We start from the raw sequence: 24,204 nt of genomic DNA, 5'->3' as shown, positions 1-24,204 counted from the left end.
TAGTTTTTAAAAATTCTTAGTAAAACTGGAAAAAAAGAAGATATATTTATGATAAGACATATAAGTCTCCTTAAAAAAAAAAAGATACATTCAAATGGGTAACAATGTCAAAAACAGTGAGAATTTGGTCTTAATCAGAAAGACTTTGGGCTTCTGCTTTTTTAATGAATGCTCATTTGCCCTTTTTGTTTTACTTTCTGATGTGCATCTTGTTTATAAATGGAGGTTTTACTTAAATTTCAAGAATCTTGACTTTAACATCATTAAATCAATTTTAGCATATAGTATCATACATGGTCTAGACTATTATTTATAAAAATGAGTTATATGGAAAATAGTATTAATAGGTGTTCTTTCAATATGATTTCATAGTCAAGTTAGTTTACCAGGGAGTAGGTTAAACAATTGTAAATAGATTCATTTACTTTAAATTAGTTAGGTGCATTTATATGTTAACCCTATCCTAAATCATCAAGAGAAATCATTGAGGGCAGAATGTCTGAAATCTTTCCGTTTAGACACCCTCTTTATAAGGCCCAATTATCCATGAGAAACACAGCTGTAAATACTGCCCTAAGGATATATATATACAATGGAATATTATGCAGCCATCAAAAGGAATGAGATCTTGCCATTTGCAATGACGTGGATGGAACTGGAGGGTATTATGTTGAGTGAAATAAGTCAAACAGAGAAAGACATGTATCATATGATCTCACTGATATGAGGAATTCTTAATCACAGGAAACAGAGTGTTGTTGGAGTGGGGGGTGGGGTGGGAGGGATGGGGTGACTGGGTGATAGACACTGGGGAGGGTATGTGCTCTGGTAAGCGCTGTGAATTGTGCAAGACTGTTGAACCTCAGATCTGTACCTCTGAAACAAATAATGCAATATATGTCAAGAAAAAAAAAAAAAAGAAGAAGAAGGTAGCGGGAGGGGAAGAATGAAGCGGGGGAAATCGGAGGGGTGGACGGACCATGAGAGACGATGGACTCTGAAAAACAAACTGAGGGTTCGGGGGGGGGGGTGGGAGGATGGGTTAGCCTGGTGGTGGGTATTGAGGAGGGCACATTCTGCATGGAGCACTGGGTGTTATGCACAAACAATGAATCATGGAACACTTCATCTAGAACTAATGATGTAATGTATGGGGATTAACATAAGAATAAAAAAAAAATTCTGCCCTAAGGTTAGAATTTGGCTAACAGAAGAGGTCACCGTGAAGGGACAGAGACTTGTATAATACCGTGAGTCAGGAGGCTGGTCTCAAACCCTGGATCTGCCACTACCTTTGTCAGAAGATTTAGAGCAGCCGCCAAGAGCACAACCCACAGACCTAGACTTTCTGCATTTGAATCCTGCCACAGCCCCTCATCTGCGGTGGGACCATACAAGGCACTTGGCTCCTATACCTCCCTTTATTGAACTACAACCGGAGTCATATGAGAGGACTGAGAAGTCAATTCAGTTAATATAATCAAAGTGTTTTTGAAGAGTTGCTGATAAATGGTAAGTGGTATGTAAATGTGAGCTATTTTCTACCAATGGCTTTCAAACTTTTGATCCCGACCCACAATAAGCAATTCATTTTACACAGAAACACAGTATAAACACTCAAATATACACAAACATAAACATGTGAAGTAAAATAAAATAATACTTAACTGCATATACCATGCACTTTAATATTATTTATTCTCTTCTATTTACTATTCTTAGCCTCTTTTTTCCTCATTCTATTCTGTTCTAACCTATTTATTAAATTCTATACAATTTATTCTATTCTATTCTTTTCCATTCCATTAGGAAAAAGCTAGTCCTAAACCTCAGATTGCAAGACTTACTCATTTATCTATATGACCTATATGCTGATCATTAATGAAACTCTGCCTCGGTCCACCTTTCACATCAAACTTATTAGATACTTCATAAAATTTGAAAAAATTTTAAAAACTATATTCAGACTCCATTCCTGACCTGCTTAATATGGACCTCCTCATGGTCTTGGCTCCAGAATCTCTCTTGCACATAACATGCTGTAGATACCAAACAATCTAGGTTTCTAATAATTCCAAAATTGAAGAAATAAATGGGATTTAAAGAGAAGGTATCTACTTAATCTATTCTTTTTAAAGCTTTCATTTGTATTTAATATATGCAGCACATACACATAAATTCTAACATACACTAATGTTTTTTGGAACTTTCTAAAGGAAAAAAAATAAATCTAGGTAACCATTACTCAACAATTAGAGTGATTCTATGCCACTTCAGAAATTTTAACATTTTTAAACTCAAAATTATATAAAGTTAAAATAAAAGCTAAAATCAAGTCAAAGTTGGGATTATGTAGTTTATATTATCTGTAGGGATTACGTGGTTTATATTAGCTGTATCATTTTTCTATTCTTAATTGGCATAGACAAGTGTGTGTTAAGCCTTTTTAAATACTTAAAACATTCTTATATCTATATCTACAACTTTATGTACTATAGAACAGATAAGAAGACTAGCTGTAATTCTACCTCCATTCTTCCCAGAATTTGGTGACACAACAAATGACATCTCATGCAGCCCCTGGAGTAATCATGATATATGTCTATAGAGTATAATAATAATATTTATGTTATATAAATATATAAAACCAGCACAAACATCCAAAAACCCATTTCAAGTTTGAAGTATCTTATTATCAGAATTTCTGTAGCTTACATAATTTAGAACATACTTATAAATCCTATAATGTATATGTACAATTAAAATTGTTTATAAAATATTAAATATCATCTATAAAAACATTGATTCTTGGTGGATATTTGGAAATCAGAATGAGGATTTTATAACATGAAGTGCTTTTGTGAAAAATATTTATTTCACTTGTCATTGTGCACTTCTAACAAAAATCTTTTGACATTCTATTCGATTTCCAAATCCTTTCAATGGTAGTTAGAAAGAAATCTCATAGTTCACAATCATCGCAGAGTAGAAGAAAATTTTATTTATTATTATCTCAATATTGCAATTTTCTAAAAAAAGTTAGCATTTTCTATTTTTCTATCTTTTCCATTTCTATACTCTTCTCACATGTATTTGTATTACCTTTACTCCTCCCAATGTGTCTTCAATATCCTCATATATTTTGTGTCCCAGTGAATTATTTGTGACCATGTACTCTATAGGACTTTAAATATGAGACTTCCTGGCAGGCTTCCCTACTAGGATCCACGGATATAGGCAGAACCTTCTGAAAACTCCACACGTCTATGTTAATTCCATTAGCAAATGGCTGACCTGTATTAATCACAACATGCAACTTCACTTGATTAAAAAGCACTGAGGCAGGTATGTTCTTCTCTCATTCTCACAGTCTGATATTATTATCATTTCTTGTGTGGTTTCCATGCTGATGTAACACATACTGATTTGTACCTTTTTGTATTCTACCTTTTGGTTGTTTTGTTATGTTTTTAGGATCCTTCAGTGAAAGGTACTATGGTTGTCACTTGTTTCAAAGGCCCTTCTCCTCTCTCTTCGTACACTTCCTTCTCTCCCCAACAGCTGCACCACACCTGTCATTCAGAATGGCGAAGATGTCTCTGGCAGAGAAGCCTATGCCTATGGCACACAGAGTGGCTTTAAACAACGAATTGGAAGGCGCTGGGCCAAGCAAGGTCTGGTGCTGTCCATCAAACATGCATCCAGCCCCGGACACCATCAGAAAATCTGGGAATAAACCCAAGGCCACTTGTTCTGTGGCAAAGAAGAAACTGGCAGAACATGTGTAATAAAAAATAAAAGAAGGTGATGGCCATCCTTTATACAGACTTAAGTAATTGGAAAAAAATCTTAACCTAGTCGAAAACCCAATACCTGACTTATAGCTGCTTCTGGAATAAAGGGAATCAGACTGAAAACTTCTCCATGAATCTCCAATGGAGCAATTCCCAATTGATCAAGTATATTTATTTAGCGTCTGAAAAACACTAATGTGCACTTTCTCTAATAATAGGGGGCTATCAATTATTATAAATAAAATCAGATTTGCACATTCACGTACAGACGCAACCTTAACATCACATCTATTACATATATTCATTTAAAATTTATTTAAAATCTAAATCTGTAGGAATGCATCTATAAATATGTATATCTGAGTTCACAATTAAGTGTTTAGGAGTTTTTAAACCAACAATATTGAACACAAATTGAGAAACATTATATAGTCATTTTTCTTAATAATTAAAAGTGTATGTAGATATCACATCAACTGAGAATGTCAAGTTTGATAGGTATTATCATTCTGTATTTTGAACCAGGATGAAGTCTTGATCATAGAGCCAGGAAAGAGCTCTGAATTGAGAAGAGAAATAACCAGTGGAACTTTTCTCAAACCTTTGATGACTTCTTCCAATACCCAGCCTTCACACATGCAATCTTCTTGAGAAACATTCTCATTTGTCCACAACCACAGTGATCACACCACTCCCGATCATTCACCTGGTAGACTTGTCAAGACTTACATTAACATCATTATGTTTTTCCTCTACTAGGTTAAATCGGGTCCTATTGTGTGTTCTTGAATCTTGAACATATTGTAGCACTTTTGCACTTTATGGTAACTTACTATTAAGAGTGTATCCGCTGTAATATCTGAGACACAAAGAAGCATGTGTGCCTGCTCAGCCTGATGTACTTAGCATATCACATAACAGCATCTCTGATATATTTGCTGGATGAATATTTGTGGAAGGCAGGCAAGCCAGATTGTTAATTTAAGACTCATAGATTGGTTTCTGCATAATTATGGAAAAGGTCAACAAGGGGAAGATGGATAATTTGTTTTCCCTCCAAAGAACAGTCTCAACATCATGTTTATGGGCAAGAAACAAAGGAATGTCTAGCACCCAATCTCTTTATCTGGTTTAGGGAACAGTTCCATTTTAAAAATTAAATCAAACTGCATCAGAATGCAGAGATTGTAGTACAGAGTTGGTCAAATGTGTATATTTTTATATTTCCCCACATTACTAATACCTCCTACAATTTTCAAACATAAGTTCAATAATGTGAAATAAAACAATATTCATGTTTCTATGAAAATATCATAGACATGAATGTATGTAGTGTCTATGTACTATTGTACTATAAATGAGTTCTTAGTAATTTGTTTCAAATTATACATACTTACTTGGTAGCTAATAAGTAGTTAAAAAATTGAAAGATTTAGGGAAAATTCATCCATACATAATATAAGTTACATATAACAAATACCTATCAAGGAGAGTTTTCAACCAGTCATTAAATACTATTTATAATGGTAGTCAGCAATTGTCCCAGAATTTGTTAGAAACTGTCTGCAAGGCCAATCTTACATAAAATGGCCTGTAAGATCTTTGACTTTTCCCAGCTGGACATGTGAGAACTTAACTCTGACAAATCTGCAACCCATGATATGTATTTTGTTGTTATTTTGCCAAAGTGCAGATTTGGAACCTTTACTATAAAGGATGAAAGAGGAATAAATATTATCTAGTGAGCGAGCCAGTCTGTCATCTAGCATACTTTCTCTACTGATTATAATATATGCAAAGTTTCACAGTAAGTGACTGAGGTGTAACACAGCTTTTATCATGTTTGTTAACTTATTTCATTTTGGAGGGTAATCCTATATGTTACTGAGAATTTAAATACTTTGATATATTAGGAGTTATTCCCAAAATATATATGTATATATGTATATAATATGTGTTTGTGCATGTGTGTGTATTTTGAATATTTTTACCTTTGGTGTTTTAGAAAAGGTTGTTCTTATGAAGAAAGAAAACGAAAATAAACTGGCTTGTGAATTAATTTATTATTATTAGTGAAAATCTATTAATTTAAATTACCTGTATTACTCCCAAATATTATAACACATAAAGACTTATTGCTAAATGATTTGCCTATTATTTTAACGTAAAAGCTGGTATCAACTGTAATATCTCTTCTAAGGACTGAACATGTTTATTTTATTAGAAGTTAAATGTGTTTGGGTCACACAACTGTATAAAACACCAAAAACAGGAAAATGTAAGTATATAGTGTAATATTCATATATTAAGTTCTATTTATTTAGATCTACTTAGTTAAGATTAATCTGTGATAGGTACAGAAAAGAAAAAAGGAAAGGAAAGACCAAGATCAAGTGAGACAAAGGCTTTTCATATTTCCCTTTTTAATAGAAAGTAACAGATAATGTTACCATTTTGCTGTTACTCCATTTGGTATTATTAATTTAAACAGGAGGGTTCTAAGCTGTAGTTATAAATATGGAGAACCCTTGTTCTCCTCGCTCTCAGTGTGCCCTTGGTTCAGTGAAATTCAAGCTCAAGGTGTACCTGTAACTTCATCTTTAAGGGTGAGAAAATTATGCTTACCCAGAAGACTACTGTCCTAAATGAGGTTATGAGCGTGAAATGCAAGACACACAATAATAGTAACAGTATAATACATTTTAGTTCTATTCTCTTCCCACTTGCTCCTTTCACTCTCCATTTGACACATTTTTATTCTATTAAATATTTCCAGCAAATGACACAATTGGAATGTTCATGAAATTCCAATGATAATTTAACTTCTGTGTATCTCCTAATCCAGCAAAACCTGTGTTACAAATTTATGTAAAAGGTCAGAAACATTTCTCTTATCAAAATTGTTTTCCCAGTTTTGGTTGGGAGATTTATAATAGTAGTCCATCCTGGGATATCTTGATCAACCATCTGCACCCACGAATTTCACACTTGCGATAACTGCCACATTTCCAAAGTCTGGCGGCTAAAATTCATACTTATTTTAAAACTCTTCCCCCAATCTCCCTAACTCTTAGAGTTAAGATTTCCATCTGACATTGATTTTCGGATTTCATTGCTACAAGGGAAAAGCCTTATCTCAAGAATTCATACACTGAACACTAGACCATTTTGTAAAAATACTTTAGCTCAAGCATCAAAAACAGTGACAGGGAACAGCTACTCATACTGAGATGCAGTCTTGCGTGAATTCCAATAACTATGAGACATTTTCCTACAGACTGCAGAATACAGACACTCAAAGCTCTATCTGCTTGCATTCTACGCTATTTCATGGGTAAAGGGAACTGAACATAATAGAAGGGAAATGACAATAAAATTTATAGATCAAAGATGTTTAGTAAAGGTAATATGCATTTATGGCATGAAAACAATGGGCACTTATTCATTTCTATGCTTCTATTTTAACCATTAAGGTACTTTGTGTATCCAATGACAGAGGCCTGCCAGGAAGAGAAAACTTAAATATGAGAGTTTGTTTATATTCCACACCTTATTTAAAATCTAATTTAAGAAAAATTTCAAATATGAAATATTTTCTCTAACATTTGCTTGGAAAATTTTTTATGCAGCTTGGAGGTAGTATTAGATCACCCCAGGATCCAGAAAATCTGGATCTCATTCTAGTGCTATCACTAGCTAGCTCTGTGACCTAGAGCAAGCTACTCCATCTTTCTTGTCCTCAAGTTATGCTTCAGTAGTATGAATATATAATCTCCATGGTCCCTGACAGCCAAATAGCCTGTGAATTTTTTTTGACTTAGATACTATCTTAGACAGTTAATTTGTAGTTTCTGAAACTGTGTTGCTGTGGTAATATTCCAACTCCATTAATTACTACCTGTGTGAATTCAAGCAACTTATGTAACCTCTGTGTGTCTCAGTTTCCCTATCTGTAAAACGGGAATAATAATAATGGGGTTGTTGTCAGAAGTAAATGAGCTATATTTTAATGATTCAATATGTAAGCTTTCTTATATTTTAACATACCTTAAAGCAGGATACATATTAAAGAAATCATAAATAAGCACTTATCAGAGTTTAATCAATGACATTTTTCCCAACGGTAAATGAAATTATAGCATGTGTTATACTAAGATGTTATACAGTAACATCTGAACATCTTAGATTAGACAAAGTTTGGTAATATCTATGAAATGCTTGGGGTAATGTCTGGTACAAAAATTCCCCAATAGCTGATATTAACATTTATCTGTAAGTAAGCAATAACTGTTATATCTAAGTTAAGCATGATGGGTGAAGTCTGATAATTTAAGAATGATTAAAAGCTCACTAGTCATACAGCCTTCATTCCATTTTGTATCTAAAGTCATAATAAAACTACATTCAGATTAATCAATATCAGTTAACAAAAAGTATGACTTTCTACTTGAACAGTATAGTCTTACTTAATTAAATAATTTCTAAGATTAAAAGATGTAACATGTTCTTTTTTTTTTACTTTAGTAAGGTGACTAAAGAGGGAAGGTATAATGGTGAGAAAATTAAAAAAAACTTGTAATATATTTACCAGGCTTACCACACTATTCAATATAAAGGGAAAAAAAATAACAGCATAGCACAGGAACCAACTTTGTAGGTTATAATCACCTCTCATTAACTCTCAAGAATGGTTAATACTAGATTAATAAAGATTTTAAGGAACAGGTTACTGCAACTATCCCCTTTGTTATTGGTCTACAGATATTAAGCATTTATGCAGAAACCCTGTCTCATAAAATGCTTTACTTCCGTTTCCAAGTTGTATTTTCTAAGAAACATCAAAGATTTTCTCTCTGCCATTTAAAAAAAAAAAAAAGGTACGCTTACTAAATTAGGTATATTGAGATGAAAAACAATTTAAACTCATCAAGGACAAAATGTAAATGATGACCAAATATACACATAAAAAGCTTGACATAGGCGCTGGAATACAGTAGGCACCACAAAAGTGTCAGTTGTCAATATCATCATCCTTATTTAGTATCACAGAGCACTAGAGAGAGATAGGACCTTCAAGATGACCTAATCTGAAACCATTCAGACTGTAAAAGTGGTAAATGATGATTCAGACTGTAAAAGTGTAAATGATGGTAAAGTGAGAATTTGTGAGACAAAAGTTTTCTAAAATAATTTATTTTCCTTTGTTTATCAATATAACACAGGAGATTTCTTTCACCTTTCTTTGATAATTACTCATAATATAAGTCAACATGGTAACTCTGAGTATCATCTTTTTCTTATCCATATTCTCTAGCAAATAAACCCTGTACAAACTGTGTTCTTGTGCTTTGGGCCTTATAAAATATCTAACGAAGAATAAAAATATGGCTCATAGAAACTTATTTTAATTATAGCTCATTTAAATTCTCTACCAAAAAAGTAAGGAAATATTCAGGATTTCAATGCCTTTCAGAACTTTGTGTGTGGGCTTTGTAAATATTTACGTGGTTTTTTATATATGAATAACATTTTATTTCTGCCATAGAGTGTTATTATGTTATTATTGGATGAAATAAGGGTGACTCAGGGGAGAAATTTTCATGTTCTACACACTTGAATTATACACAGTAATGATGAAAAATCAAAGGGTTAAATTATAGTTCTTCTTTCAACTATCAAGTGATTGAGATTTTGGAGAAAGAGAGAAAATAACAGCAAAATAGGAAGAAGAATATATACTATAGGTTAGAAGGATGTTTCTGAATAGTTAGATCAACACAAAGAAAAAGAAAAAATGTGAAGGAAGTATTAGGGGATAAAACTGTCCAAATTATCACTTTATCCTTTTTCCACCTTAATTAATAGCTTGTTAGGAAAGAAAGTGCTTACTCAATCAAATTTCTATTAATCAAAGTAGTTTCTCTGACCTACATTACTACTCGGAGTTTGGAGAATGATAGATTTCTTTACTTGGCAAAATCAAGTGCAAAAACCCTGTACTGTTAATAATAAATCAAAATATTTTCAAAACCTTTAAGGAAATGGGGGAAAAAACCTACCTTCAATGAGAAAATAGAATACATAGGAAACACTAACACTCACACATAAATATATACATATACATATTATCTACCTATCTCTCCATCATCTACCTACAATCTATATGTTAAGACTATAGAAATACATGAAACAAATATGTATGCATTAATATTAGAGTTAACTACTGAAACACAATTCCTTAAAAAATCGATCTTCTATTGTACAATGTGAACATAGTTAACACTACTAAACTGTAACTTTAAAATGATTAAAATGGTAAATTTTGTTATATGTTTTAAATCACAATTTTAATAAACTAAAAGAAAGATAACAGATTTTTGCATCCAGCCATGTTAGAATAATTGGTACTGGAATAGACCTCCCAATATAAAAAAAAAGAAAGAAAGAAAAAAGAATAAAATGTAGATCTACATTTTACAATGATGGACTCACCAAGAAAAAAGGAAAGTAATTTTTATTTTAAATCCAAATATACAAGGAAATAAAGGATCAAGCTGAGAAAAGGTAGAAAAAAAGGAAATGATTGATGGAAATTCCAGTTAACCTGCTCATGCTGAGCAACACTGTCTTCTTTATCTTCCTTAAGTATAGGGGATGAAGCAAATCAGTCTTTCAATAGGATGTTTGTATCTTTGAGCTCAACTAATAAAAATGAATCAATTAAGAATCTTTAACTCCAAAAGAAAGTTGCTCATTACTTTCTCCAAAACTAGGTAATAATCAACACTTTGCATTAAATGACAAGAACATCAGAGCTGGACTATTACCAAAGAGGAAAAATATTATTTGCCTTTTGTTCTAAAACTGTTTATTTAAGTTGTTTAAAAAAGTACTAGTACACAAATATGACCATAAAAGAGGATGGCAAAGAAAATATTTATAATAGTTAACTCAGACTATATAAATCACTAGGAAAATACAAACTGCTCAGTACTAACATGGTCTCTATAGAGATACAGCATACCTCGTAATGGCTTTCTTCATTCTCCTGAATGTGGAAACCCGCAGAGCTGGGACATTTCTGAGGAGTGACAGGAATATTGTCACTTTTGTTGTGTGAGTTACACTGAAAGAGATTACCAAATAATTGTGACAAACTACTCCACATTTAGAGTGTCTATCGAGAGACATGGTTGTTTGCTAAGAGTCTAATTAAAGGAGTACCATTTGAACTAGCAAGGGTCCACACTCATAGGAACATGCATTAATATGGAGCCTTTTCCAAAAAAAAAAAAAAAAAAAAAAAAAGATTAAAAATGTCCCCAGGATAAACAAATTGTCAGAATGTTTTAAGTGAAACTAAAAAAAATCTCAAATGTAGTTATTTTATTTTTACTCTGTCTTTTTTTAAAGCCATATCATCATGCTTATGATTTTAGTAGCTATATCTTACATGGTGCTATTTGTGTGAGGTATAGCTTGATATATATCATACACATCTCAACATAGATATTATTATTATCCCCACTTACAGGTGAGGAAAACTGGGCATACAAACTATTCTTTCCAAGGTTGGTCTGCCTACCCAGGTTTCCGGGGACACACCTCATACCTTATCTACCACATGCATGGCCTTTATAAATGATATATTTGAAACAAACAAAGTGAAAAACTAAAAGTTTAATGTCTTGAAATATTACTTCACTTTTCTTCTGTACCAAATATCAAGTATTTTTTGAAACAGGTTCACTTGGAAAGGATGTGAATTGTGCAATATAAGACATTAAATTATGGCCTGACCTTTCTCCATGAAAATATTAAAATGGTTGTTTTCCATATTTCTCACAAGATTTTTTATGTGAAAATAAGATATCATTCACTTCCTGTTATCCTTGCTTCTTTCTTTCCTAAATCTCTTATTAGATTCAAGGCAAGGAATATTTTTAAGTATTGCCAGTTTCTTATTAAGCATAACTTTGGAATTTCGAAGGCTTCTACATTAATGAAAGATATTGTAGTGCTTCCAAAAAAGTTTCACCATTGGTATATAACCTTTCCTCTCTCATAAGACTAACATATGAACATATCTGTATGACATAAGTAGGGAAGATAATATTTTTTCAAACTAGTATGGCACATTTTCAATTAACTAATGAAGTTTTACTTTCCCCATGCCAAAGAATAATCTGTTAGAAAATGACTATCAAAGACATTTTAAAAAGCAAATTAATTTTTTAGGTTAGTGTTAAGTTCAGTATATTTTCACCTCAAGACCACTATTTTATATATTTAAATGTTTTTAAAACATATTACATTCTTTTAGACTTATTTTGAAATAATTTTAAACACAGAAAGGGGTAAAAACACCAAAAAAGAATTCTAGGATTCCCTTTATTACTATTTCAAATATATCAATCAATTATCTCATTGTTAGTTTAAGGGAAATAGCAATATGACAGACTAGGAAGGCATGACTCTCAAACCCAAACCCCTATTAGAAACCTTTCCACATAAAAAAAAATTTTTTTTGTTCCGGTCCTCTGTACAAACAGTATCATTTCAACCATGTTCAAAACTTACCTCCTCTAGGAACTTTTCATGGGTAAACAAATAGCAGTGACCATTTTATCCTCTGCTTGCAACCTAAGTAACTTCTAGGTGTAGTTTGCTAGGTGTAGGCTGCTCTGTCAGTTTAATTCTTGGGATGTGCCTAGGTTTGTCTGAACAACATCACTGTTAATTATGAAGGACTATCTTCCACATTTCTCCACAGTGGTTTCCTTTGCTTTCCAAAGAAAAAAGCTTCAACCTTAAAACAGTTACTGTCGGGCGCCTGGGTGGCTCAGTCGTTAAGCGTCTGCCTTCGGCTCAGGTCATGATCCCAGGGTCCTGGGATCGAGCCCCGCATCGGGCTCCCTGCTCCGCGGGAAGCCTGCTTCTCCCTCTCCCGCTCCCCCTGCTTGTGTCCCCTCTCTCGCTGTGTCTCTCTCTGTCAAATAAATAAAAATAAAATCTTAAAAAAAAAAAAAAACAGTTACTGTCATCTATGATGTTTCCTTGACACTGTAATCATTCAATTCCTGTCCCTTGCCTCTCCTCATATCTATTCATGCTGATTAATCTTTTTAAAACATCTCATGTCTTATGCAGTGTTTCTCCCTAGAAACATTTCAATTCCTGTGGCCTGGCAGTGGCTCTCACCCTGGCTGTATATTAGAAACACCTGGGGAGCTTAAAAAAAATACCATAACTGAGCCCTACCTCACACCAGATGAATTAGACCTCAGGCAAAAACATGGTTTAAATACCCAGGTAATTCTAATGTGCAGCCAGAGTTTAGAATCCCTAGGTTAACATTTCTTTGTCTGGTGCTCAGGGCAATAAAGCAAATTTTGGCCTCACTCCTCTTTTGATCTGATCTCTTGCTCTTTAGCATTTGTTCTTCCTTTTCCTTATTTAATGTCATTTGTTGGGAGTTGGTTTTTTTTTTCATGGATTATATCATAATGCCTTTGAATGTGAAAAAAAATCCTATATTTGTATAATACTTTGTACCTTTACATACAAGATTTTATGTATTATCTACCAGAAACCTCTGCAGAGAGGTAGAAACATAAACCTTTTTTAACAGATGGAGAAGACAAGGTTCAGATATATTCAGTGCCCTCATGCAATGATTTGCCAAGTAAAAGCATTCCTAAGGAACAGGACTCAGGCTATTTTTCCTCTGCCATATCTCCCTTAAGGAGTTAGTTCAGGCCAACAGACACATGAAAAAGTGCTCAACATCGCTCAGTATCAGGGAAATCCAAATCAAAACCTCAATGAGATACCACCTCACACCAGTCAGAATGGCTAAAATCAACAAGTCAGGAAACGACAGATGTTGGCGGGGATGTGGAGAAAGGGGAACCCTCCTACACTGTTGGTGGGAATGCAAGCTGGTGCAATCACTCTGGAAAACAGTGTGGAGGTTCCTCAAAAAGTTGAAAATAGAGCTACCATACGATCCAGCAATTGCACTACTGGGTATTTACCCCAAAGATACAAATGTAGGGATCCAAAGAGGTACGTGCACCCCGATGTTTATAGCAGCAATGTGCACAATAGCCAAATTATGGAAAGAGCCAAGATGTCCATTGACAGAAGAATGGATAAAGAAGAAGTGGTATATATATATATAATGGAATATTATGCAGCCATCAAAAGGAATGTGATCTTGCCATTTGCAACCTCTGAGTATCATCTTTTTCTTATCCATATTCTCTAGCAAATAAGCCCTGTACAAACTGTGTTCTTGTGCTTTGGGCCTTATAAAATATCTAACGAAGAATAAAAATATGGCTCATAGAAACTTATTTTAATTATAGCTCATTTAAATTCTCTACAAAAAAAAGTAAGGAAATATTCAGGATTTCAATGCCTTTCAGAACTTTCTGTGTGGGCTTTGTAAATATTTATGTGGGTTTTTATATATGAATAAAATTTTATTTCTGCCACAGAGTGTTATTGTGTTATTATCGGATGAAATAAGGGTGACTCATGGGAGAAATTTTCATGTTCTACACACTTGAATTATACACAGTAATGATGAAAAATCAAAGGGTTAAATTATAGTTCTTTCAACAATCAAGTGATTGAGATTTTGGAGAAAGAGAGAAAATAAAAGCAAAATAGGAAGAAGAATATATACTATAGGTTAGAAGGATGTTTCTGAATAGTTAGATCAACACAAAGAAAAAGGAACTGGAGGGTGTTATGCTGAACGAAATAAGTGAATCAGAGAAAGACATGTATCATATGACCTCACTGATATGAGGAATTCTTAATCTCAGGAAACAAACTGAGGGTTGCTGGAGTGGGGGGGGAGGGATGGGGTGGCTGGGTGATAGACATTGGGGAGGGTATGTGCTATGGTGAGCGCTGTGAATTGTGCAAGACTCTTGAATCACAGATCTGTATATCTGAAACAAATAATGCAATATATGTTAAGAAAAAAAAAAGAAGAAGAAGAAGAAGAAGATAGCAGGAGGGGAAGAATGAAGGGGGGGAAATCGGAGGGGGAGACGAACCATGAGAGACGAATGGACTCTGAAAAACAAACTGAGGGTTCTAGAGGGGAGGGGGTGGGAGGTTGGGTTAGCCTGGTGATGGGTACTAAAGAGGGCACATTCTGCATGGAGCACTGGGTGTTACGCACAAACAATGAATTATGGAACACTACATCAAAAACGAATGATGTAATGTACGGTGATTAACATAACAATAATTTTTTTTTTAAAGGAGTTAGTTCATTTGCTCATTCATTCACACATTCTATTCTGCTTATTTGTTCATTTGTTTGATCATCAGATATTTACTGAGTGTGTGCTATGTGTCAGGATTTTATTGGTTCATTAAGATGTGGCATTTAAAATCTGTAATACTCATTCCAACAGTGAAACCATACATAGAAATAAATAGCCACCATGATATGTGAAAATGCCACATGAAAATGTATGCACAGGTTGCTTAGGGGCTAAGATAGAATGACTAGATTCCTGGGTTTGATATGTGGGAAGAATCTGGAAAGATGGAGGGAATCATGGTTGGCACACATTCACAACAGAACAAACCGCATGTGCGAAGTCTAGAAGACATGAATTCTTGTGACTTGGTCTGTGAGCTGCAAGGATTTTGACAGTACTTTAACCATGAAACCTGTGAGGATTGATTTAAGGATAGGTACAAGTTCAAAGAGCATTAAATTTAACAGTGGATCCAAGGTGAGAAGTTACAGAATCGGGCTTAACATAAGGGAGGACTACCAAATAATGGGATAAGTGCTTCACAGTGGTGCTGCCAAGGGTGAGCCTGATCACCTTCCTCTCTCTCCCAAGTTCAATAAAGAAATATAAGCAAACTGGGTGTGTTTGCAATATGACTGTGACGCCTGAGTAAGTCCCTCCAGCCCAACAAGATCTCAACCCTAAGCCTCTCCTGTGCTTAATTCTAGGGCAGCCTCTGTTTATAAAGCAACAAATGGCACCAAAGGAAAAGTTTAACCCACTTTTCCTTCCTCACTTTTTAAAAATTTTTAGTATTATGACGTAAATAGCCTCTGGGGATTATACATCTATAAGCTTGAGAAAAAAAAGGAAATTTAAAAATAACTCAATCAACAATATTTTGAGATCAAATATTATAAATAGCAAAAACTTTAAGGAAATAAGTTCTTAAGTGAAGAACAATTTAATCACGATGAATCCTTTCTAACAAGTTTCTATTTCAGGGAGAGCTGTAGCCTGAAATGGAAAGAAGATTTATTATAAATGTCTCAAGATTTCACCCACTAAAATTTTTTCTTCTATTTGCCAAATTTGATATGAATAACTATATAAAGAATTATGGTTAAGATGAATTCACTAAATCAGATTTCATATTGCAGACAAATCACTTGAGAGGTCCAGAGCTCAATAACAACAATCATATTAAATGGAAATCACTGTAAATACATGTTTTATATTTTAAAATCCATTTGATGTTTTCCATTACCTACGATTAATAGTCTCTATTTTTTTAAAAAGATTTTATTTATTTATTTGAGAGAGAGAGCACATGACGGCGGGGGGGCGGTCAGAGGGAGAAGGAGACTCCCCGCCAAGCAGGGAGCCTGATGTGGGACTCGATCCAGGGACTCCAGGATCATGACCTGAGCCGAAGGCAGTCGCTTAACCAACTGAGCCACCCAGGCGCCCAATAGTCTCTATTTTAATATGTGGATAAATCTTGCTTCCTCAAAACACCCACTGTAGATCTTGGGAAATTGTCATTCACTACCTACAGAAATACCTACAAAAAAAAAAAAAAAGAGAGAGAAAGAAAGAAAGAAAGAAAGAAAGAAAGAAAGAAAGAAAGAAAGAAAGAAAGAAAGAGAGAGAGAAAGAGAGAGGGAGGGAGGGAGGGAGGGAGGGAGGGAGGAAGGAAGGAAGGAAGGAAGAAGAAGTGGAAGGAAGGAAGGAAGGAAGGAAGGAAGGAAGGAAGGAAGGAAGGAAGGAAGAAAGAGAAAGAAAGAAGAAAGAAAGAAAGAAAGAAAGAAAGAAAGAAAGAAAGAAAGAAAGAAAGAAAGAAAGAAAGAAAGAGAAACAAAAAAAAAGGAAATACCTACTCAAACCTGCCTCATGGTCAGGAATATTAGCTTTTTCATTTTTGACAAATTTCTAAGAAGGGAGTTCATAGTCATGATATCAAGAGAAAAGTATCAACAGTGGCAAAAGCAACAAAAGTTTTATGAAAAGTCACATAACCATAACTAAGCCACAGCTGTTTTCTTTGCTAAAAGGGGGTTTTTACATTTTCTATCAAACTCTATAGCAACAATATGTCCTTTTATTCTACTCCTCCTCCTACCTTTTTATAAAATCAAGATTGTTTGCTAAAAAATCAATGGCACTGTTATAAGTTTTGTGCAATCATTATAGAGGGAGTAGCCTTGTATTTTTGTGCTATAGGTTTCATTAAATAATCCCATTTGTTAAAAACTCCCACTGAAAATATTATTCCTACCCTTTTTAAGAAATTCTTTTTCTGAAGAACTATAAAACATTCTTAAAACTTTTGATTAAAAAGAGCTCTAAGGTTAATAAGAAATTCGCATTTACAAAAAAGAATTTAAAGAACTGTGTGTACTTGGTGTCTTGAACTTCTCTCCATTCATTCCTTTGGAGGACCCACATGTGTCAGGTTTTCACCACCCCCATTCCACTGAACTGCTCTGTCATAACCACCAATGATTTCTACAGTAGTAACTCAAAGAGCAATTCTCAGTTCTCATCTCACTTGACACGACTGATAATTCTTTTCCTTCTGGACATATTTATGTCACTAGCCTTCTAGGATACCACACACTTATAGATTTCTTTTTACCCCTGTGGTCTCTTTCTGGAATCATTTAACTGTTTATGTTGTTATTGTTGTTATTAAAAAAAATAAAAAAAAAACTGCAAAATAGAGAAAATGAAATCTCAGTACTTTCTCAGAAAGTATTTTCTGATAATGTTCTCCACTAGTTCCTGACTCTAAGATACTTCCTAAAATAGACAAATGAACAATTTCTTATTTATTTATTTTTAAAGATTTTATTTATTTATCTGAGAGTGAGTAAGAGAGAGAGCGAGGACAAGTGGGGAAGGTGTAGAGGGCGAGGGAGAAGCAGGCTCCCCGCTGAGCAGGGAGCCCGACGCGGGACTCGATCCCGGGGCTCCAGGATCATGACCTGAGCTGAAGGCAGACGCTTAACCGACTGAGCCACCCAGGTGCCCCAACAATTTCTTATTTATAAGCAGACAAGGGAAGAACTCCTAGAATGTTCCTAACCGTGCTTACTTCAAAGAACATATTTTAAGAGTATTTCTAGAAATTGATGGAAATAATTTAAGAGATCTGTAGTGCAGATCCTTACCATTTATGAAACTGTGTTCCAATCACTTACTGTCCTGGAACCTACTGTGTTTCATATCAGGAAGCTCGGAGCCTGTATCAGCAGCCTTCTAACATCCTCTATATATCTTCTCCATTGGCTTATTTTCCTATCGTCATAAATATAATTTGAAAACAAGGCTAAAATGTTCATCAAACTGTGGTGAACACAAAGTGATTCAGCTTGGGTAATAGGTACTTTGATTTAAAATAAAAATGCATTATAATAAATTTTAAAACCAAATGCCATATAAATACCTATTCATATCATAGAAATACACATGGCCAGAATCTATAACAATTCCAAGGTAGAGATTCCTTAAGTAAAATGAAAAACAAAGGTGGACCATCAAAGGCTTCAAAAGGAATGTCAACTATACCTTTAGGAAACAGGAACCTGTTTATTATTTTTAAACTTTTGTTTTGCCTCTCTCTTTAAAAAAATATTATTTTTTCTTTAAAAATCAGAGACAGAAATATCACAAAATATTAGCATATGTTAACTCTGGGTACAGGGACATAGGTATTTTCCTTATTTCTTTTTACTTTTTCTAAATTTTTCAAATACCTAAATATGAATAAGCGCATAGAAAAAAGGATTAGCGTGGTTTTGTTAAAAACCTCAACAAGATTCTTGATAATGGTTGTAAAACAGTTTTATAAGCCATAAAATCTTGTAATTGGGCATATTCAGAAATAAAGATACCCTGTGGATGTTAGATACCTTCTTTTGGCTCAGGGTCAATTCTCCCCTTGTCAGTAGAAAATGTTTCTCTGGGGCACCTGGATGGCTCAGTTGGTTGAGCGTCTGACTTGAGCTCAGGTCTTGATATCCAGATCCTAGGATTGAGCCCCACATCGGGCTCCCCGCTTAGCCTAGAGTCTGCTCCTTCTGCCCCTCCCCCCTCCCCAATCCCTGATCTTGCTCTCTCTCTCTCTTTCTCTCAAATAAATAAAATCTTACAAAAAAGAAAAAAAAAAAAAAAAGGAAATGTTTCTCTAAAGCCAGGTGAGAAACATGCTAATTTTTCCTTCTCTGGTACTACAGCATAAAGGTCTTCCTCTACTTCCTTTAAATACAGTTTTCCTTTTTTTCACTTCACGAAGGAACATGATCCTCCTATTGATAATTTATCAGAGGTATATAATACAATGCCTTCGGCATTACTAGGTATTTTATAGTATTTTAAGTGAAAATTTTAAGTGGAATAAATGAATAATGCAAGACTTTACAGTGATTTATATTCGCCTAGATTGTTTTGGCTTCTAACTCTCTGGGTGATAATTTCTTTGTAGCTGTTTTCTTTTGTTTTCTTTTTGTTTGTTTTTGTTCGGTTTTCTGCTGTTCCACAACAGACAAATTCATTGGAAATTCGTATCCCCAAATTAGCATCACGGATGCTATCACAAAAATAAGGTGCAACAGTATCATAAATTGAGAGTACTTGTGGTGGAAACATTAAACAAAGCAGTGGTTTTAGTCTTCATGCTTTGTCTCTCCAACCGGACCCTTAGCAACTCATGGAGAGAAGTAACTTCCTCACAGTAGTATATTACCTAAGTGGATAGATCTGAAGTGACCTACTATATACATGAACAAACAGCTCCTGTTCAACGCCCAGGTCCTGCATCATTTCCCTACCCAGGAGACTTTCCCAAGTTCACCTTCGGTTCTTCTAGGGCAGCAAACCACCTGGTAAGCAAGTTGACTAGGATCTGCTTCAGAACTCCCCAAAACGACCAATAACCCTTACCACTTTGTATAAATTTCCTTCACCCTTCTCTCATCACCATTCCAGACCTCCTTTCAGTCTAGAGACGCCATTTCTTCCTTCTTGATGATTCAAAGGTACCTCCTCTCCTCTCTTTCTCAATAGCAGTTTTTTGTTCCCTATCCCAACAAGCCTTTTCATTTTTGATCCAGATTTGCACAGTGACTAGCCAGATAGAGGTGGTCACTACTGTTCAAAAAACAGCAAAAAGTTGACTATCCCATGTGGGATTTTTGAGAAAACAAAAGACGATTTTTTAGTCTTTTGGCACAGGCCATTAAATAGACCAGTTGGGTTTCTTCAATTATAGTTCCTTGTGATCAAATGAAATTAAAATTTAAAAAAGTATTTCATGGGACAACTGGGTGGCTCTAGTTGGTTAAGCGTCCGCTTTTGGCACAGGTCATGTGGTCATGATCCCAGGGTCCTGGGATTAAGTCCTGCATTGGGTTCCTTGCTCAGCAGGGAGCCTGCTTTTCCCTCTGCCTTCTTGTGTGTTCTCTCCCTCTCTTACAAATAAATAAATAAAATCTTTTAAAAAAAGTATTTCTTATTGTGCATTTTGTTGTTGCAAGTGGGTCATGTTTAAAGCATTAGTAGAAACTTTACCTCAATTTACAACTTTATGATACACTAAATGAAACCCACTTGTTCCAAAACAGTCAAGCTACAAGGGATACTTTATAATCAAAAAAAATTCTTAACAAACTAAGTGAAAAAAAAAAGGGAAAAAAAAGCTTAAGAATGTGAAATTAAAGTCTAAGGAAATTCAGTAAGAGGTACAAGCCCAAGCACCAGATGAGACATATTATTTTTTTCTTTGTTTAGGAATTTCTGTCTCATATGCTATTCCAAAATTTAATGGTCTCTATCACCGGCTGGCTGACATTTTTCAAATAATTCTAACAATTTAATAAAATGTATAGGTGCCAAGTCCCATAACCAAGAAATAGCTTTCTTTCAATGTGTTATTGCTAAGTGATATTTGAGAGCAACCTATTGCCATAAATAACTTTGGTTACTGTAAAGTTTTAGCAACTCTGTATATTGTCCATTTCCTGAGAATGCTTTTTCAGTTGATTTCCCTTTTTTGCAATGGCTTGCAAGGCTTTTCCTAAGGGACTATTCATAAATGCAGAAATAGAGATAAGACAGAGAGAGATATATTCCAAAAATAATCATTTGGTTTACAAAAAAGCTGCATTAGGCTGACTTCTGTCTTCTTTTCTCAATAAAATATATAATGAGAGTGGGAAGAAAGGGAAAAATAACTTTGAAGACTCATAGAATTTTTTGATAATTCAATTAAGAGTTAAACAACAGCTCCCTATGTCAAAGTTCCTTAGCGGGTTCCCTCTAAATGTGCAACAGCAGAGCAGAGCTCCTTGAACTGAACATTCAATGTGCCGAAGATTTCTCAAGGTGCTAGGGTGCTGGGTACATGGAATGAACAAAATTTTGCTAAGTAAATAAATACATAAATAAACCCATATATTTTCCCACATCTGGCTATAAATTCCTTCATGAGCAATTACTACCAAGCTCTCTAACTTAATATAGATAAACTAGATACAATTTCAAGTCATTACTCAGGAAGGAGGAGCAATGCAAAACCACCTTTATGAGGACCACAAATTGTAGCTACTCTGTGTACATTGCGACACTTTTCTTTAAATGCTTCCTGGATGTTATATTAGAGTTTTATGTACCTCTTTTGACCCAGTTGCTATGGGTATGCATAGAAATAAAATTCCTCAGAGAGTATACTTCAAACACTAATGGTCTCTACTTTAAAATTTCTCCATCGGTCCCCTCCTGGTATTATTACCTTACTGTAAAGCCATTTCACGAGAGCAGTAATACATTGAAAGATTTCAAATTACAAAACGATTACATGTTATATTGCTCGAGCAAAGGCCTATTAATGCAAGTCGACACGGCACATTGTAACTTAATTATGCATTTAAATAAATGATGCAGGCAATGTAGGCCTTTGCCACTCCACATACACTTAAGAAAGATGTTAACTTCTGGCCAAACATATTTCAAGTAATACAATAACAGACGTTTTCAGCACTGGGGTTGATCAGGATTATTCATGCTCTATTTTTAGTCAAGGCAATTGTTTGGGGTTTTTTGTAGTTCACTTAAGTTTATTCCATTATTTGTTATACAAAAATCCCTGAGACAGGAGTTCTGAAAGAGTACCAAATTAATAGTGCTAAAACCATCTTGTTAGAAAACAACAGTATTAGTTATCAAAATGCACAGAAAAGCTATATGAGTCTGTGATGTGGCAGAGTCCAGGGATACAGTGATGGGCTTCCCATCCCTGCAGAGGTGGCCATTTGTGAACTGCATTTATATGTGTGCACACACACACCAAGGTTGTAAATACATGTTTCGTCTGGGTGATTCATATATTTTTTTCATAGAGATGATTGCATATATTTATGTATGAAGGAGTATTTATTACACAGGATTACTTTAATTAATAGTACAAGTACTACATTTTTCTAAAATTTTTCACCCTTAACTATATAAAGTATGTGTGTGTTTGTGTCTGTGTATATTTATTTACTCATAAATTTTTTAAAGACTTTATTTACTTACTTGACAGAGAGAAAGAGAGAGCACAAGAAGGGAGGGCAGCAGGCAGAGGGAGAGGGAGAAGCAGACTGCCCGCTGAGCTAGGAGCCTGCCGCGGGGCTCCATCCCAGGACCCTGGGGTCATGGCCTGAGCCAAAGGCAGACGCTCAACTGACTGAGCCATTGAGCCACCCAGGTGCCACTATTTATAAAATTTTAAATGTGCTATAAATAAACCACATATTATACTATACTAAGTTAACGTATATAATGTCTAACACAAATGCATCTGGAGTTTAGGGTGAAATATTTCTGAAAAATAATTTTATCAAGAATTGTATTTTGAAATTTCTGTGATAAAGAGAAATTTTTAAAAATCTGGCCTGAATATAATTTCCATTAGTAAGACTATGTCCTTATATCATGAAAAATGCTTTCCAAAAATAAATATTTAACATAATATTAGCCTTCACTATCTGAGTGCCAGCCTTTAACAACAGGCTTCAAGTCAACCTTCAGTCAAAGAAATCGGGTAATAAATTTAGAGACTCATATCCAGAGTGCTTTATAAAGTGAATTCAAAATTCAAGGCTGTGCTGGTTATTTGAACATTATCTTTTGTAGGCAAATTCTTGAATAAGTTCAGTGGTTTATTGTACTTATCTTCCTGGAAAGTTTCCTAAAACAGACCTTGAAGCTGGAACCTATAGTATTAATAGCCTATACAGAGAGAAAAAGAGAGCGAAAACATTTGAATATGTAGTTTTAAGATGTGTTTTTGTAAGATGAGTGTTTCATATTTTGATTTTAATTCACTTATGCAAATTGTACAGTATCTAAAGTTGAGTGAAAACTCCTAACTCTTTAATTAATGATTTAGAGTAAAAAGGATGTTCCAGAATACACTGGAAAGTTCCAACCGGCTCTTGGGATCTTGGATTTGACCCACAGCCCCACCACCATCTGACCATGTGTCTTTGCCTCAGTGTCTTTGTCTGTAAAATGGGAAGTTTAGGGCTTAGATCTCCTCTACCTCTCCAAGTAAAAAATGCAGTATATATGTGAGGCATTATTAGATATGTTACCCAAAACTTAAAGAAGCTTTTTTTTCCTAAATATAAATCTCTAAATTTAGATCCTCATAAAACGGTGTAAATAATTTAATTGATTAAGGAAACTGCAGGAAAGTGGAAACTTTGCCACTGATTCTGTTATAAGCATTTGCTCTCATCTTGCTGATAGCTTTGAAAATGTGTGTGGCTGTACTAAAACCAAAGTAAAACTTCAACTCTCAGGCTCCATAGACATCTTTTTATTCATGAAGAGAAAAAAAAAAAAAAAACACTATCAAAGGGCTGATATTTATGGACTACACTTCTACTTTCTTTCTAGAAAAAAAAAATGGTGCATTGAGTAACTTCTGAAATAGTTTAGAGTATTTAGGGCCAAATTAAAGAAACTAATCACAGTGCTCTTGGATGGAAACTCTTTAGCAAGTCTGGAATCTATCAAGCTGTGAATATTTAAAAGGCTAGAGCATTTTTTAAATCTATTTTTAAAACTAAAGTTCTATGTATTTTAAAGAACAAAAC

At 34.4% G+C, this 24,204-nt stretch overlaps 1 long non-coding RNA gene across 1 annotated transcript in view; it reads right to left on the bottom strand.

Moving 5' to 3' along the window:
- Positions 1-12,778, bottom strand: part of LOC135363831 (uncharacterized) — a 260,345-nt gene extending 247,567 nt beyond the window's left edge. The window contains exons 1-2 of the long non-coding RNA XR_010409976.1: positions 12,375-12,778; positions 10,819-10,920 (exon numbers count right to left, since the gene is read on the bottom strand). This is a non-coding gene — a long non-coding RNA (uncharacterized LOC135363831). The remainder of the gene's footprint in view (positions 1-10,818; positions 10,921-12,374) is intronic.
- Positions 12,779-24,204: the final 11,426 nt, after the last annotated feature.

The sequence above is a fragment of the Mirounga angustirostris genome, unplaced genomic scaffold, assembly GCF_029215605.1.
Source record: "Mirounga angustirostris isolate CCGP_5_RB_7025 unplaced genomic scaffold, mMirAng1.0.hap1 SCAF_3, whole genome shotgun sequence".
Classification (NCBI taxonomy): Eukaryota; Metazoa; Chordata; class Mammalia; order Carnivora; family Phocidae; genus Mirounga; species Mirounga angustirostris.
The sequence above is the reverse complement of the archived record's forward strand: the minus strand, read 5'-3'. Positions and strand labels throughout refer to the sequence as shown.